Source organism: Natrix helvetica (genome assembly GCF_964273705.1).
Source record: "Natrix helvetica genome assembly, chromosome: 9".
Classification (NCBI taxonomy): Eukaryota; Metazoa; Chordata; class Lepidosauria; order Squamata; family Natricidae; genus Natrix; species Natrix helvetica.
This window is the reverse complement of record NC_138560.1, coordinates 21,620,200-21,626,199: the sequence shown is the minus strand read 5'-3', so window position 1 is coordinate 21,626,199 and position 6,000 is coordinate 21,620,200.

The following is a 6,000-nucleotide window of genomic DNA, read 5'->3' as shown; positions in this document are numbered from 1 at the left end:
TTGGTTGTTTGCTTACACACATTTCATTACCTAACTAGGTAACCTCATCAGCAGGCACTGACGGGTAATGAAACATTTCACCAATGAAGGCAAATATGTGTGTTCCAGGATAAAGTTGCAGGATCCAGCCAGGGTCAGTCACTGGGACCAGAGGTTTAATCTTCTGAACTTTTGGACTTGGGCTAGAGCCCATTCAGGGTGGGCTGCCAGGGGTTCACCCAGGTTCAGGAGAACCCATAGCTAACATTATGGCCAGTTCGAAGAACCTCCAAATCCCACCCCTGGCTGACCCCTCCACCTCTCCCCTCCCAGGAGTCTCCACAGGCCTGTTTTGCATGCGAGAGAAGTGTAGGGCCTGTGTGGAGGATCGGGAAAGGAAAAAATGGGCTTCTGGAGCCTGAGGGAGGCAGTTTTTGCCCTCCCAGAGGCATGAGGAAAGCCTCCAGAGCAGAGGTGGTATTCAGCAGGTTCTGGCCAGTTCTGGAGAAACAGTAGCGGAAATTTTGAGTAGTTTGGAGAACCGGCAAATACCACCTCTGGCTCTGGCCCCGCCCCATCTATTCTCTGCCTCCCGAGTTCCAGCTGATTGGGAGGGAATGGAGATTTTACAGTATCCTTCTCCTGCCACACCCAGAGAACCAGTAGTAAAAATGTTGAATCCCACCACTGCTCCGTAGCCTGGGGAAGGTGAAAACGCCCCCCGCCCTGTTATAGTGCATGAGGCCAACTAGCCACACCCACCATAGCCAAGCCCCACCCAGCAACCGGGCAGAGAACCCTTTGGTGAAATTTTGAAGTCCACTCCTGAGCCCATCCTCAGGTAACTTTCTCCCTCACTAGAATGTGAGTATATTCTCGTGTTCAGGTGAGAGAGAAGTTCCCTGTGGGTGGACTTCAGCATCAAGATCTCGGAAGACTGAACCTGTGGTCCTGGCAACTGATCCTGATGGGATCCTAAAACATCTGCAATAAAACAATCGAAGATCAGAGAGCCCCAAGGACCGCTGATCCACACCGCATCTTTCTTCTCCATATTTGCAATGGTAATTTGGGAAATAAAAGTTGGCTTCCCGATTTGAAATGCAAACCTAGGCTGCAATATTCATGCCTGCACCTCTGTCTTCCAGGGGAAGAGAGCTTGTCACAGATGGATCTTGCCAACCTGTCATGTTGAAGTCAAGATCTTATTTTGCTTTCCTGGTATATAGTGTGCAATCTCCGCTTTAAAGCCTGCAAAAGCCTTAATGGGAGTATTATTTGTGGGATCGTCGGGCTGCTCTTAAGAGGCCCTGAGCTTTGACCGTTCAATTAAAAAAATAAGGCCCAATAAATTGCCTTCCCTTCTAAAGGGAGAGGAGAGCTGTTGCATTTTAAAGCATCAGATGGCAGGGTTCAAATGGCCTCCTTAGCAGTTGCTGAAACACTTGTCAGGTGTTGGAGTGCAGGTCATAAATAAGATTTAAGCACCTTTGTGGGGTGGGGGAACCTGATGTTTTGAATCATGAATGATGCAGGGAGAAGAAAAACAGCAACAAAAAACTCTAATTAAATTAAAGGGTCAGTTGGACCAACTTGAATCATGATATATTTTCATGCCCAAAGGAACAACAAATATTTTTTTTGGCATCTCTATTCTTTTGCTTTGTAGCGACTGCCTTTCGAGCAATTCTAGTGAGATGTTTGATTTGCATTGGCCAATCTTTCTTTAAATCTCCTAAAACCAGAGTTTTAGCGAGCATCAGAGAAACGATGACAGGTTTTTCTCTTAAAAATAGCGCCCGTATTTTTCTTCTTGAAATGTTGACATTATATATTCAAGGGAGTTTTGAACTACAGGTAGTCCTTATGACCATAACTGAGACCAGAATTTATGTTGTAGAGTAAGGCACCTGATTTTTAAGACCTTTTTTTTCCTGCCATGATTCTTAAACAAATCACTGCGGTTGTTAAGTGAATCACACAGCCATGAAACAAATCTGACTTCTCCCTTTGACTTTGCTTATCAGAAGCCAGCCGGGAAAGTTGCAAATGATGACCGGGTGACTTGCAAGATGCTGCAACCATGGTAAATATATGCCAATTGCTGAGTATACAAATTGTGATCATGTGACTGTGGGAATGCTGCAGCAAAAGTACCCCATGATTCCCTGAAAATAAGACATAAGGCTGGGTCTTATTTTCTTTGGGCCCCCAAAATAAGCACTAGGACTAATTTTTGAGGTGTGTCTTATTTTTTCCCATGTACAGGAGGCCCACTTCTTCTGCTTGCTCGTGGCAGGGCAGGAGGCTGCATGGTGTGGCGGTGCTGCCACTGTGAGTTGGGCGGGTGGAGCTGCCTCACATACCCTGCACCGGCTTACCTCCGGGCCCCTGCAGCCAGGTCATCCATGCCCTGCCTTGCGGTGGTACTGGCATGCCACGTGGCCTCCTGCTCCATTGCAGCCACGAGCAAGCAGAAGTGGTCCAGCAGCCACATGGGCTTCTGTTGCACATGGTTGGTGGTGCTGCCGCCGTGAGGCAGGTCTCGGGGCATTGATGGCCTGGCTGCAGGGGCCCTGAGGTAAGCTGTTGCAGAGCGTGTTGGGAAGCTCCGCCCTCCCACCTTGCCTTGTGTTGGCATTCCCGCGAGCAATGGCAACAGAATGGCCGGGTAGCCGGCTGCACAGGCTCTTAAATAGGGCTTATTTTGGGAGTACAGTTTATATTACATGCACGTGTAAAGAACATGCTAGGGCTTATTTTTGGGATCGGTCTTATTTTCAGGGAGTAATTGCGAGGACCAGTTGTAAGTCAATTTTTTTCAGTGCCATTATCAGTTCAAATAGTCACTAAATGGAAGTCTAGAAAGACTCACTTTCAGGTTCTTAAGTTTTTGAGACGATCGTGAGCCATACAAATATTGGAAGCAGCTTTTTAGTGTCTGGGTGAGCACAGTTCACTAAATTCAAACATGACACATTTTATTTTGTATACTACATTTTATTTTGAACATGACTATTGTGGCTGAACCTAGAAACCCTTTTTTTTTTTTAAAAAAAAAGGATCCACTGCAAAAAAATGAATCCAGCAAATGAACAACATTGCTTGATTCACTTTGGAAATCTCCATTGCAATTTAGGTCTAGAGCAGAACTTGCTGATCTATTAGAAACCCTTTCTAAAGTTTCCATCAGTTGACTGGCAATTAAGATCTGGCCAGTGGGGAAGAGATCACCACAGTGGGAAATAATAATAATAATAATAATAATAATAATAATAATAATAATAATAATAATAATAATAATAATAATAATACTTTAATTTATAGACCGCGCCCTTTCCTAAACAGGACTCGGGGCGGTGTACAGTCATATTAAAAACAATGTGGATACAAAAATATAAATATACATAGATACATAGATAAACGGAGGGAGGAGGTAGGATATGCACTGTACAATAATACATTAAAATTCAAATAAAAATAAAAATTACCCTTAAAAAACTACCCAAAATAAGATGTTTGCCAGGAGGTTGAGAATGGGACTATAAATCAGTCAGGCCAGCTAATTGGAACAGGTGGGTCTTAAGTTTCTGTCGGAAGGAGCGGAGGTCGGTAGTAGTTCTGATATCGGGGGGGAGGTCATTCCAGAGGGTTGGGCCCATCACAGAGAAGGCTCTACTCCTGGGCGCCGCCTGTTGACACTGCTTAGTGGACGGCACCCGGAGGAGTCCCTCCCTGTGGGAGCGGATTGGTCGCAGGGATGTATGAGGTGAGATGCGATCCCGCAGGTAACTAGGTCCTGTGCCATGGAGCGCTTTGAAGATAGTAACCAACACCTTGAAACGCACCCGAAAAACCACAGGCAGCCAGTGCAGCTCGCGTAGGAGTGGTGTTACATGGGAGTATCTGGTCCTCCCCATGATAGCCCGCGCGGCCGCATTCTGAACTAGCTGTAGTCTTTGGGTGCATCTCAAGGGGAGCCCCATGTAGAGAGCGTTGCAGTAGTCCAGGCGAGACGTCACCAGCGCATGAGTGACTGTGCGTAAGGCATCCCGGTCCAATAGGGGGCGCAATTGGCGCACCAGGCGAACCTGATGGAACACCCCCCTTGCCACGGCTGCCACATGGTCATCCATCGACAGCTGGGCATCGAGGAGGACGCCCAAATTGCGCGCCCGCTCCACGGGGGGCAGTTGTTCGCCCCCTATGGCCAGCGATGGAGTCCACTGGTTGAACCGGGGCGCCGGTAGCCACAGCCACTCCGTCTTGGAAGGGTTGAGTCTGAGTCTGTTGTCCTCCATCCAGACCCGAACGGCTTCCAAGCACCGGGACATCATTTCGACGGCCTCGTTGGGGTGGTTTGGGGTGGAAATGTACAGCTGTGTGTCATCAGCGTACAGATGGTATCCAACCCCAAAACCACGGATGATCTCACCCAGCGGCTTCACGTATGTGTTGAACAGGAGGGGCGAGAGGACCGACCCCTGTGGCACCCCACAAGTGAGCGGCCTCAGGGTCGACCTCTGCTCCCCTGCCAACACACATTGCATCCGGTCGGAGAGGTAGGAGCGGAACCACCGCAAAACGGTGCCCCCTACTCCCATCCCCTCCAGCCGGTGCAATAAGATACCATGGTCGATGGTATCGAAGGCCGCTGATAGGTCTAATAGGACCAGGATAGAGGAACAACCCCTATCTCTGGCCCTCCAGAGATCATCCACCAACCCGACCAAGGCCGTCTCCGTGCTGTGACCGGGCCGGAAGCCGGACTGGCGCGGGTCTAGATAGTAGTTTCCCCTCCCTCCATTTCTGCTGCATTTAGTGATTGACATTCTGTACGGACCAAGTCTTGCATTTTAGAAATACACAGTATTGTAGCTATGGAGATGCTCCTCACAGAGAACCTGCATGTACAATAGCAGAGGTTTTGGACTAGGAGCATGTCATGGAGCAGCCTGGAGGACTTTCACCTGGTCCCTTTCTCTCAGGCCAAAAGCTGGGTTGGTCCAGTGCAGTGGTGGCATTCAGCCAGTTCTGACAGGTTCTGGAGAACTGGTAGCAGAAATTTTGATTAGTTCGGAGAACCAGCAAATAGGCTGGCCCCGCCCCCACTGCCTCCCAGCCTCCCAGCTGATCTTCTTTTGTTGCCCTGAACAGGAGAACCGAGCAGAAAAGCAGATTAGTGGGGTGGGGAGGGAATGGGGATTTTGCAATATCCTTCCCCTGCCACGCCCACAAAGCCACGCCCACAAAGCTATATCACACCCACAAAGCCACACCCACAGAACCGGTAGTAAAAAAAAATTGAATCCCACTCCTGGTCCATTGGTGAAAATGTTGGACTGGAGATCTTCAGGCGTGGATTGTCAGTGGATGACTTTGGGCCAGTCCTTCTTTCTCAGCTCAACTGACTTCCTGAGATTGTAGCGGTGGAACAAGTGAGGAGGAGGGAAAGCTACGTACGCTTGCTTTCTGTTGAAAACAAAGGCAGGATGTAACACAATCCATCATTTCTGTTCTATTCCTCCTCTGAGACTTTCAACGAGTCCATTTATCTTCTGGATTAACTTGTAACATGTCTAAAATTAATTTTGAAAGCAGCTCATTCTTGCTTCACTGGGGTTGTCAGTTTGTCGTTTCCCTGTTCAAAGGTTAATGATGTGAAATGCTACAAGAGTGGCTGGACCGGGGTTGGGGTGTATGTTGGAGAAAAGACCCTAAATGTGACGACAGCTGGGTGAAACTGTCAGGACAAAACAGCTGTACAGAAAACAAGGAGCAAAACCCCACACTCATTTGCACAGATGGCATTATCTAGTTGGGTAATGAAATGTCTGCAGGCAAAGAACCAAACACAGAGAGCACCACAAAAATGACTTTGCGTGCGAAGAGACCAAGAATCATAAAGCTGTAGGAATTAAGGCATCATCTCTGTGACTATCCACACTGACGTACAGACTTTTGGTGCTGGGGAAATGCCATAATGATATGTTGCCAGGCTTACAAATTTCTGTGAGCAAC